The sequence below is a fragment of the Mchenga conophoros genome, linkage group LG4 (assembly GCF_057382185.1).
Source record: "Mchenga conophoros isolate Kocher_MC1m ecotype Shallow Benthic linkage group LG4, M_conophoros_male_GT1.1, whole genome shotgun sequence".
Lineage (NCBI taxonomy): Eukaryota > Metazoa > Chordata > Actinopteri > Cichliformes > Cichlidae > Mchenga > Mchenga conophoros.
In genome coordinates, this window is record NC_140529.1 from 4,062,146 (window position 1) to 4,075,109 (window position 12,964).

At 42.3% G+C, this 12,964-nt stretch overlaps 1 long non-coding RNA gene across 1 annotated transcript in view; it reads left to right on the top strand.

Annotated features, from left to right (window-relative positions):
• The window catches only part of LOC146575304 (uncharacterized), a 429,876-nt gene that overhangs the window by 216,923 nt on the left and 199,989 nt on the right, over positions 1 to 12,964 (top strand). The window lies entirely within an intron of this gene.

Here is a 12,964-nt window from a genome sequence, read left to right on the forward strand (position 1 = left end):
GTCTCACAGCTGATCGCCGTCTCCAAAGCCCTATATGTGATCACCACTGGGATGAGGGGAGAAACATCAATTGGCTTGGTCTGCAAGAATGAATTGAAACATTTTCTTAAAAAGGACCAACAGTACCCCCTAGTGGAGAGAGCTGAGAATAAAATCTTGACAGCTTCCCCAAAATCACCCTGTTGAGTGCAGATCCTGTGAAACCTCAGTAAGTGGGATTTAATTATCCCTGCAAATGTGTGTTTTGGGTGAAAACGTGTTCTGACAGAGTGAGAGGAGAGCAACCATGACAGAAGCACAGGTGTGGCAGATAGAAGTGGCTTTATAGACACTTATTGTCAGTCCTCGTGCATGCTGTGGAAATAAGTGTCTGTGTCATGAGGTGACATGTGAGCTTATCTTTGGTCAATAAAGCTGAACGACCAGTTTTCACTTTGCTTGTTACGCTTGTTTAGTGACGTCTGGGTTTCTGTGGAGCCCGAATTTTGATGAGTTCTGGTGAAATCATCTGAGATCATCTGAACATCGGTGAAGAGTCAGCAGAGAAAGTGTGGGACAGAAGTTTGCTTTGGACACATGGACTGAAATCAAAAAGTAACAAACAGGATTTCCAATGGACAGTATGGAGAAGTGAAAGTACACAAAGGCTGTGCTGGAACACGTGTGTTACACTTTTTGACAGCTGAGAACAAAACACAATATTTTGCATCATCTCTGCAGTGTCTCTTCTTTCCTCTGCTGTTGTGCTTTTAGCTCCAAACTGTTTCAAATGGTTTGTCAGCAAGCTGACCTCTGACCTCTGCAGTACTAACTCCTGACCCGTACAAAGAGCGGGCGTTTCTGACCTTTGACCTGCAGCTGTATGTCTCTCAGTCTCAGTTCTTCTCTCCGTCACTGATGGAGCAGGTGTAGTTGCTGCTGACAGTCAGTCGTTTGTTTTCTCAGAGTGAGGCTGAAGTCTGAACTGTTCAGAGCATCAGGTCTCATCAACGTGCGCTGCTGTAACGCCGCTTTGTCCTCTGAGATCACCAGGTATGAAACCTGAGTGCTGACAGAGCAGCATGTTCCCCCTCATTCACCTCCACCACCACAGCCAAGGCATGCTGGGAAACTGAGGACACACAGACGGAGAACTGAAGTGTCTGCTGTGTGTTCATCTCAGAGTCCTCACAGGTGACACATTAGCTCCAGAACACCAAGCCAGGTGTTCAAACAGACAGGTTTCTGTGAACAAAGACCATTCTGATGTTTCTGTGTTTCTAACACTTTGACATTATTAGTAAACAGACTGCAGTGAGCAGCATTTATAAAGAGCTTCTATATAAAGATATGACAGCTGTTTGACAAGTTTATCACTCTGTGTTTGGACCTGATCAGTCCAGCTGTTTACTTGAAACATGTTCATTTACCTCTTCTGTTATATTCATGTTCTTGTCTCTGTTGAAAACACATTTTAATGTCCCTCAGATTTTTCTCCCAGATGAATAAATATAAAAATGACACAAACTGACTGCAGCTACTTTTTGTCCTTTCTGTCAAAAACCTTCATGTGACTCATGAGAGACACGTTTCAGCTGTTTGTGACAGATCAGAGGCCAACAAGTCATTTATAACACTTTCCATCATTGTTTAAAGTTCTCAGTGTTTCTGTGTTGCTGCGTATAGGATCTCCCAGCATCATCACTGTGCTGTCCAATCATTGTGTGCGAGGTTACCCTTATAGTGCGATGTGTGTTTGCACAAAGAGAAGCATGTGTGTCAAATATAAATAAGCACAGAACAGAAACAGCTGCTCGTTTCTTCTGTTTAGAGTCAAGTTAGTGTTTTGTGTCTTTGTTTGAGGCCTGATGTCGAGCAGAGGTGTGTGTAACTGCACTGGTCTGTTATATGTGTGAAGTGTGTGCTTCTCTTCAGCATCATCTTTGTCACTGCTGATTCCTTTGTGTCATCATGTGTTGAGAAGAGAGAACAGTTATAACGGAGGAGCAAAAGGAAGCCCTGAAATCTGCATCAACAAGGAAGTGTTGGCTCACCAGTGATCCCAGCAGAGCCACTGGTTTGGCTCCAGTTGTTCTAGATTCAATGATGTTGTTCCTACAGAAACATGTTAGCATCTTTATTGAATTTAATATGAAGCAGAAATGGTGTCATCAGGAGAAGAAGAGGAGAACAAGTCCGGCGAGGAGGCAGCAGCTCTTAAAGATGAAACAGCAGCTCAGCCCTGAGCTCAGAGAGCTGCACATGAAAAAGCTCCTCAAGCAGATCCTGTCAGAGGTTTGTCATCAACAGGAGGAACTGTTCACATCATAGGATGAAGATGCTGTCAGCTGGATGAAGAAGGTTATTTAATGCAAACGTTCACACTGAAGTCAAATTGTTGTCGTGTTGAACAGATTCATGTACTGATCGTCTCCAGAATGTTAGAAGAGCTTCAATGAATCATTAGAAACAACTTACAGCTGCACAGCTGTGTCAAACACATCTGTGTGTCATTGTGGGATTGTTGTGTTTCTACATGTGACACACGTCTAAAACATGCACACAATCTGAACACAAACAGGGACTCATGTGTTCCCACAGCCAGATGCTGAGAGCCATTTCCTTGTAGTCCTGTGTCTACATACATGAACCATTAGATGTTATTGGAATGATTGTCAGCTCTGATAGTTTCATGTGTGTTTAGCTGGACGCTGTTTGATCCTCGACATGTTTAAAGGTGTCCAGTCCTGAGACACTGGGGCTGGAAACAGCTGTGATGTCATTGGACTGTCACACAGACAGAAGTGCATGAAGTGAGCAGCCGAGGAGCCGCTGATGTTTTGGATTCAACAGCATTTGAAAGGTCGACACAGACACATTTGCACACAGAAAGCTGAATCTGTCATATGCCACAGTGAACTCACTGTTCAGTGTTTTTCAGGAAGCTTCTTAACTGCCTCTGCTGCCAAACAAGCAGCTGATGTCCTTGAGAAGAAGCTGAAGAAGTCTTCAACAACAAATACAGGAAGTGGACTTTCAAATACTAGATTCACTTTAGACTCACAGAGAAATGACTCAACCAGCTGTGTTTGACTCTATGAAAGGTCAGTGTGTGTCTGCACACAGACTGTTGTGTTGGACTGTTATTCAGTTGTCTGCTGAATGTTTTCAAATGTCTGCATCTCAGCTGTGATGAGGCTGGGGGTCATGGGAGGCCACCGTAGCAGCCTCTTCAACATCATGACATCATCATAAATGCTGCTGGACTGTCTGATGGGCTGACGGTGAAAAAGCCGTCGGGAAGGAAACAGAAGACGTTTCAGAGGCTGCAGCAGATTTCTTTGATTCGGGGCCTTTTTCAGCTTTATTGGACAGAGCAGTGAAGATAAGTGACAGCAAAGCAGAGAGAAAGGGGGCGTGGCCCGGGTCAAAGCCAGGCCAGCTGCTCTCCACCTCGTGGTCACCTGCTCATCCTAGTGAGCTCCACCAGCAGCCCTTTCACACACTTTACACTGTCAAACACTGTGTGTGGACCTCAGCTAACAACAGGCTACATTTAAGTCTGGACTACATGCTTTTATATTGTTTTTATTCCATCAGCAGCTCAACATCATGAGCAGCTTTGACATAAAGACATCAAACTCAAGCTGACTTTAAACTACTTTTAATACAGGGGCTCAAAAACAACAACATCTTTATTATATATCAGGACACAAAGTCATTTCATCTCAAAGGGAAACAGCTTTATTTGGAATAACCAGCACTATCAACTGGTTTGGGATCTCCACCAGTTTCATGTCTTTGCAGCTTCTCCAACAAAGTTCCTGTAAAATCAGCATGTATGTCTTTATTGGTTTGATAGTGATTGATTATTCAGTCCCAATCTGCTGTCATCTAAAGAACAAAATGATGTTTCTATGAGTCACAAAGCTCCAGATGTTGTCGGCTTCACAAAGAAAACAAAGAACTTAAACACAAAGTGTTTGGAGCCAAAATGTTCCCAAGCTGCTCTTTTTGAAATGGCAGAGGTACAGTGGTGTCTAACAGCACACTGTGGAAGGCAAACATGTTATTGTTGGATGAAACTTCATGAATCCTTTGTAGATTTGAGCTGTTGGAGCCTTTCTTTTCTCTTCAGGTGTACAGATGCTGAGGAGGCGGGTGAAGCAGGTGGAGCTGTTGTGATGCTGGCAGAGGGTGTGTCTTAGTAACTCTGTGAGGCAGAACTGGATCCAACATTGTGGATGTGTTGATGTTGGAGCCATTAAGAGTCTCTGGCCACACTGTAGGATTTCCCTTTGATCCACTGTGGGGGCATTTTGGAGTCTGTCAGTGAAACTCTTCATGTTTGTGTTTGACTCCAGTTTATAGAAACAGAGAAATGTGTCATGCTTTTGTTCGGCCTCCACAAATACACACATTTGTTCATTGGTTGGACTTTTTGGAAGGAGACACATTGAAAACCATGTTAATAAGATCTTGTTGTTTCCTGTGGATCCGACACAGAGAGTGGACTTCAGACAGAAAGCGTGGAAGAGATTTTAGAGGCCGTGTGTGGCAACAGGAAGTTTCTGTGTGTTTGCTGATCTTACATGTGGAAAACAACACGTGATGTTTGTGAAGTTCTACAATGATCATTGTTCTCACAGCATTTTGAGTGGGAACAGTTCAAACTGGGAGTAGTGGGAGTTATTTACTGATTGAAACAAGCTGAATGTTTCTGTGACGATGAAGATCAGCAGCTCAGCTGATCAATGAACTGACATCTATCAGTCGTTTCATAAGATGAAGTCATCAGCAGACATTTGTTCTGACTGTGTGATGAATGTCAGAAGGTCAGGGCTCTGCTTTAGTCACTGCTTGATGATCATTGGCTCATTGTTGAATCCAGGGGCCCAGTCTGACCTCTGACCTTTGCTGCAGGTCTTCTGTGTTATCTCCACTTTCATGTCTGATCTTCTACTTGTAGTCCTGTGTCTACATATACAGTGGCTTTCAAAAGTATTCGGCCCCCTTGAACTTTCCCACATTTTGTCACATTACAGCCACAAACATGAATCAATGTTATTGGACTTCCAGGTGAAAGACCAACACAAAGTGGTGCACACGTGAGAAGTGCAACCAAAATCAGACATGATTCCAAACATTTTTTACAAATAAATAACTGCAAAGTGGGGTGTGTGTAATTATTCAGCCCCCTGAGTCAACACTTTGTAGAACCACCTTTTGCTGCAGTTCCAGCTGCCAGTCTTTTAGGGTCTGTCTCTGCCAGCTTTGCACATCTACAGACTGAAATCTTTGCCCATTCTTCTTTGCAAAACAGCTCCAGCTCAGTCAGATTAGATGGACAGCGTTTGTGAACAGCAGAAATTGAAATTGAAATTGCAGTGAAGTCAGCTAGAAACTTACAGTGACGTGGACATCATGCAAAGACTGCCAGACTCTGTAATACTGCAAATGATCAGTGACTCAGGTTAACACTAAACTTTAAACGGCACCTCTGTGTCTCTGTGTGCTGAACATCTAGGATTGAGTCAGGCTGCATCAGCTGAAGCTGTTATTTGTATATATCAGTATTTTTTATTCAGGTGTGGGGAAAATACGTAAGACTACAGTGAAGCGATGCACCAGAGTAATCCCTGGCCAAAGGTATCGTACTTAAATCAGACTACTGATCCAGCCACATCAGCCTTTTGTGAGGTCTGTTTAAAGTAGACTAAAAGTGAACTGCAGGTTCCTGAGAGGTGGACTGTGAACACAGAAACACATGTTCATACATACAGCTGCAGCAAACTTACATTAATTTTAAATAGATTTGTTACTCTGATGTCTGTCTCTGTGTTAGTCCTCTGACAGACTGGTGACCTGTCCAGGTGTGCTCTACCTACTACTGGGACAGGTTCCAGCCTCTGTAATAGAAATGTTCTGTTATTCTCATTTAAAGTGTTTAAGTGCTTATGCATATGCTTAGTTGTGACACTGTTATAGACTGTTCAGTGAAAGTTGCTAAAACTAGATGAACTTACTTCAGCAGTTTGAGAAAACAACTCCCTTTACAGGTGCTGATAAGGCCAAGGGCACAAAACAGCACAACCATTGATGCGTTAGGTTTCATAGCGAGACACGTGAAGTGTAGTAGGATCAGTTTGTAACTTCCTCCCTCTTCCTTGGAAGGCGTAAAGGAGGAGGAGCACGACCTCTGTGGCAGCGCTGACATGACTGAACTGTGATGTTTGATGTGTGTTGGCGCAGTAATAAATAGCTTGATCACAGCTCTTTCTGTGTTGCAGACTTTATTTAAAAAATTCCACGAAACCCCCCCACTGTGAACCTGAATTGAATATTCAGAAGACATTTGTTTAAATAGTTCTACAAATCTGAGCTGTTGGTGTGTCCTTGGATTGTGTGGTAATAATATTAGAGCCTGCAATCTTTCTTACTGGATCTCTACTATGAGTCATGTTACCTGAGATTAGTTCTATGTTTACCTGTCAGCCTGGACGAATGTGCTGTGTGAAGAATGTAAATGACATCAGATCTGAACTGCTTACATCTAAGGAGCCTGTTCATATTTAATTGTAATATGAACCAATGATTTTCTGATGGATTGCTGATATATACAGTGGGGCAAAAAAGTATTTAGTCAGCCACCGATTGTCATCATTTTAGGTGGGGGAACTTGCACAGAGGTCAGTAATTTGCACCAGAGGTACACGTCAACTGTGAGAGACAGAATGTGAAAAAAAATCCATGAATCCACATGGTAGGATTTGTAAAGAATTTATTGGTAAATCAGGGTGGAAAATAAGTATTTGGTCAATAACAAAAATACAACTCAATACTTTGTAACATAACCTTTGTTGGCAATAACAGAGGTCAAACGTTTACTATAGGTCTTTACCAGGTTTGCACACACAGTAGCTGGTATTTTGGCCCATTCCTCCATGCAGATCTTCTCGAGAGCAGTGATGTTTTGGGGCTGTCGCCGAGCAACACGGACTTTCAACTCCCGCCACAGATTTTCTATGGGGTTGAGGTCTGGAGACTGGCTAGGCCACTCCAGGACTTTCAAATGCTTCTTACGGAGCCACTCCTTTGTTGCCCGGGCGGTGTGTTTTGGATCATTGTCATGTTGGAAGACCCAGCCTCGTTTCATCTTCAAAGTTCTCACTGATGGAAGGAGGTTTTGGCTCAAAATCTCACGATACATGGCCCCATTCATTCTGTCCTTAACACGGATCAGTCGTCCTGTCCCCTTGGCAGAAAAACAGCCCCATAGCATGATGTTTCCACCCCCATGCTTCACAGTAGGTATGGTGTTCTTGGGATGCAACTCAGTATTCTTCTTCCTCCAAACACGACGAGTTGAGTTTATACCAAAAAGTTCTACTTTGGTTTCATCTGACCACATGACATTCTCCCAATCCTCTGCTGTATCATCCATGTGCTCTCTGGCAAACTTCAGACGGGCCTGGACATGCACTGGCTTCAGCAGCAGAACACGTCTGGCACTGCGGGATTTGATTCCCTGCCGTTGTAGTGTGTTACTGATGGTGACCTTTGTTACTTTGGTCCCAGCTCTCTGCAGGTCATTCACCAGGTCCCCCCGTGTGGTTCTGGGATCTTTGCTCACCGTTCTCATGATCATTTTGACCCCACGGGATGAGATCTTGCGTGGAGCCCCAGATCGAGGGAGATTATCAGTGGTCTTGTATGTCTTCCATTTTCTGATGATTGCTCCCACAGTTGATTTTTTCACACCAAGCTGCTTGCCTATTGTAGATTCACTCTTCCCAGTCTGGTGCAGGTCTACAATACTTTTCCTGGTGTCCTTCGAAAGCTCTTTGGTCTTGGCCATGGCGGAGTTTGGAGTCTGACTGTTTGAGGCTGTGGACAGGTGTCTTTTATACAGATGATGAGTTCAAACAGGTGCCATTCATACAGGTAACGAGTGGGGGACAGAAAAGCTTCTTACAGAAGACGTTACAGGTCTGTGAGAGCCAGAGATTTTCCTTGTTTGAGGTGACCAAATACTTATTTTCCACCCTGATTTACCAATAAATTCTTTACAAATCCTACCATGTGAATTCATGGATTTTTTTTTCACATTCTGTCTCTCACAGTTGAAGTGTACCTCTGGTGCAAATTACTGACCTCTGTCATCATTTTAAGTGGGGGAACTTGCACAATCGGTGGCTGACTAAATACTTTTTTGCCCCACTGTATGTATATGTATATATATATATATATATATATATGTATATATATATATATATATATATACATATATATATATATATTTTTTATTTATTTATTTTTTTTTTTACATACATAGTTTTTTGTTGCCTTATGGTTCCAAGCGCTGTCACCAATCTTTGCATTTTGTTATTATCTCATGACACTTGTTTAATCAGCTACCATCTCTCCTGTGGACTTTTTAATGTCTACAGTCTCAGACCAACACAGCCCTGCACTGAACTCACTATCTTCTCCCTCTAACAGTCTCCACATGTTCTCACTGTAATTTCCCCTCATGAATGAATTTATGCTGCACTAATGTGAATGTTTGCAGGGAAATCAAACGCATTTCACACGCAGTACTCGAGCTGACTTACCTTTGTTTGAATGACGACTTGTACGCGCTGACTCCACAGATAAGGTACGAAAATATATCAGGCTACACATACGGGTCCACATTTCCAATGCACGCTATTTTCTGCAAGTACCGCCGCTTCGCCTCTGGACGCAATCGGTCTCTATACAGTCCATTCTCTTTTGAGCTGCTTTTAAGCATCTTGTAATCGTCGTTCCAACACAGTGTGTTTGTTTTGATTCGTACACCTCGAAAATGGTGCCGCGCTCCCACAATGCATTGCGGCGTGACGTCAACTCCAAAGCCCTATAGAACATGTTCTTTTTCATTGTCAAAATTATCAGGAATAAAGAAGAAAACTGATTCAAAACCTGTGGAACCTGCCAAAAAACAAGTTTTACTGCAAAGGATTTCTAGATGTGAAGGTTTTGTGGCTTTTTTCAGTTTCTAAAACAAACTCATTTGTACAGAAGGATATGAGGATGTATATGTCCGGTGGTGGGTTTTTTTTCTTCTTGATTTAATGTATTCATTTATCTCTTCACTTAATCTTTCTTTATGTTTTTTTTTTTTGATTTGGCATGAGCGATTTCCGGTCCTCACTCCAAGCCAGTTGGTGGCGGTAATGCACCACATGTTCTATCACAGCTGCGTCCGAGAGGACAGGAAACGTCTGTATGCGTCTGCAAACCAGGTAACTACACTCAGCTGAGCCTCTCTGCTAGTCGTTATTAGTTGGAGGGTTTTTGTGTCACTTTCTCTCGGCTTGATAAAGGGCTGTATAGAAATCTCTGGTACGTAACACGTAACGTCATTTTTAGGGAGCGTCGCAGAGAAGTGAGGCTGTTTCTTTGTTTTTGTCGAGTTTTGATTGAAGACATGTTTCCAGTCCGTTTTTTACTCGTTTGTTTTTTCATTAATAACTTTACATTATCACAGAGAACAAGAAGGCGCTTTGTTTGTCACATTCACCTTATGTCTGTGAAGGTTCTCAGTCATCCAGGTCATCGTAGTCAAAGGAGCTTGCAAAGAAAAGCGTCTGGACTTCTTTAAGTTGCTTGAAGACGTTTCACCTCTCATCCGAGAAGCTTCTTCAGTTCTAAGGTCAAATGGTGGAGAGTCCCAGATATAAACCTAGTGGGAGTTTCCCCCCACAGAGGGACAAAAGGACCCCTGATGATCCTCTAATCGCCTGAGCCAAGGTGTGAAACTGGGTGTGGGTCCCAATCAGCCAGAGTTTCGGGTGTGTTCATTGTGAAACCTGGCCCCACCTTATCATGCGAATTCCTGAGGTCAGATGGCCCAGGATGTGAGTGGGCGTTAAGGCGTCTGGGAAGGATCTCAAAACTGGATTATAGATGGCAGAGAGTTGGTGTCGTAAACCCCCGCCTCTGTTCAAAGATGGTCGCTCACAGTGGACATAGATGCTTCTTTCACTCCTCTTTCAAACCATCTGTCCTCTCTGTCCAAAATGTGAACATTGGCATCCCCGAAAGAGTGACCTTTATCCTTAAGATGCAGATGGACTGCTGAGTCTTGTCCTGTGGAGGTGGCTCTTCTGTGTTGTGCCATGCACTTGTGAAGTGGCAGCCACAGTGATAAATGGCTGAGATGGCTGCAGCTGTACGTGTGAGGTACCTACATGTTTCAAGATGAATTTGCAGAGATGTCATGTTTGGTGCTTACAGACATCACACTGCATTTTGTGATTTCGTAGCTATTGTTGTGATATTTCGGAGCTTCCCATGATCACCGTGACAGTCATTCATTTTAACATAACCTTTCTATTCCTTTCAGGGATCCTCATTTTTTTTTTGGTGAGGAAGATCAGCAGCTGTGTCGACAGGCAACAGGTAACGGCATGCTTTTCTGTTAGTACTGTAGACCTTGGTCTGGTGCTCTTTTTTTAGTTTAACACAGTATTTTCATTTGCCGAAGTGTAAAAAGCTTGTTCCAGGAGAAACAAACTTTAGTGAGTTCTGCAAAATGATTCCCACCATTGCACACTCTGTCAGCCTCCAGTGTGCCCTTTTTTTGTCCTTTAACTGAAGAAAGTCGGTAGTCAGAACATATGAGATAAGTGAGATCCTCATTTTGCCTGCTTATTTCAAGATACAACATTTTCACAAACTGCTGTAGGATAACCTTGCTATTTGTCTTTTCCAACACTTCTACATTCATCCATATTTCCTTGTCTGCTTCTTTCCAGGTGAAAAGTACCTGAAATGGGTGAAAGATTTTGTTTCCAAAAACAAAAGCATGTGCGTTCACCTGAAGAAGCCAAGTGGTGCTGACCTGTGGATAGAAGAGCTTGAGAACACCAAATACAACGGGGATGATGATGAAGTTAACGCCTGGGGAAAATTCTACCTTCCCGAGATTGTAAAAATGCAGGTTATTGGTGTGGTAAAGGGCACCTCATGTCCATGTGACGAGCTTGTGCTGATGACGCGTGAGGACAAAAAGCTGTACGGCTATGACGGAGAGGAGCTGCATCTGGTGGCTTCCAGTTTCCTGGAACTATGTGACAAAACGATAGAGTATCCAGCATCCAAGCGCTACTACAATGGAGAGGCCTTCAAAGATATGGTGAGAAGTTAGACTGCTAAGAATAAGACTGGGGATGCCTAGTGTTAGAGATCAATCACCTGAGCTTTTCTTTGTATTGTTGTGTGTTCTGTTTAGACTGAGGAGGACTGGAAAAAAGTTAAGATGAGTGATGTGGGGAGGAAACTGCAGGAAGAACATAAAAAGCTGGTAAATGAAACCCAGTCAGCGTTCGTCAGCCTAATATCATAGGTGGGTATTGGAGCTGAGTATCATCACTGATTTCTAGAACCTGTTCAATTCCAATTCACAAGGTCCCAATTAGATTCCATTTAATTCTTACTCAGAGAGTCAGAAACATTATAATTCTGATCATTTATCAGTACTGACACTTGTGAAACTTCATCAGAGGTGTGAGCATCACAGCAGATGCTTTTGTGTCAAAGTAACTGAGGATAAAACACAAAACCATGAAGGAGATTTTCCTGGCCTAGCTTTTTACAGTAGATAACCTTAAAAATATTATTCTGCAGTAGAACAAAAGCAGACGAGAACCACGACTCAACAAATGTACATTGGCTGATGCTGCTGAAGTGATTCAGAGGTTTTAATAAGAGGTTTTAATAGAGACACAGCAGAGCATTTTGCAGTTTCACTTAATTAGAAAAAAATAAATAAAATTTGGTATTGAACAGCAGAAATGAGGCTGTCTTGTCGGAAGTCATTAAAAAAAATGGCTGTAAACAACGGTAGACTGCTTCATAACAAGCAAGCGAATAATGCCAAAAACAGAGATTTGAGATGGGAAACGGTGTTCTTAAAGTACACTGAGAGAGGCAGAGAGCTGTGCTGTGTTGTTTTTCTGTGTGTGTTTTAATGGTGGTGGAAGCAAACCAGCAAAAGTAAGAGGGAATTCATGACAATGTTTATGTCAAGCGAAATGTGTCTTCTTTTGCTGCTGGTTTGGTTAGAGAGAGACAAAACGTGCAGCTTCAGGATCTGAGCAGCTTTCAGCACCAACGGCATCACAGCTCAGACTTGGATTCAGGATTAAGCCCTTTATGTTTGACTGTAGTGATTGTAGCTCTGTCCTTGTTATTAATCGCTTTAGTCAAACACAGCTATTGTTTGCTGGGATGTGTATATCCTTGACAGTTTGTATCTCAGAGTTATCAAAGACACTGTGGATAATCATCAAGAGATTGTTGTTCTCTTAATAATGACCTATTTGATTGTTTGTTTTTTCTTCTTCTTACAGATTCTGGTATTTGGCCAAAAGAGAGCTTCACAATTCTTGGCTTCACCTGTGGTAGAAAAATGACTGAAGTTATGCAACACTCTCTAAAATTAAAGCTATGCAACGCTTTAACATGAATGGCGAAGGAGTGCATCTCTTTCACTGTCTCTTCCTGTCCTCTTCTCAGTCTTTGTTGTGGCACCTCTGCTATGTGTTATAGAAAGCACTTGGAATCATGTTCAATACAAAAACACCAAACTCGTGGGATTGCCCTAGCAAGCAGTTGGTAAAAACTAATTAAAACTGATATATATCAGCTTCACTTTCTAGCTGCAAAAGCACGTTTCTGCAAAAGCATGCAGTTTCCTGTCAGCACTTTTTGGCACAGAGTGTACTCAGAGTTAGGCCTTTCTTATATAAAGCAATATAATCAGCATATAAACATTTAAGATGATAAATTTAAAGCTCAACAGTAACTGCTATAAATATTATAACTACACATGTAGTGCTTTTGCTTAAGTAAATTATAGTTGGGATCATAATAAGAAAACATGTTTTTATTTTCTGTGTACCCTGGGTACAGACCAGTATAAACATGGGATTCTTCC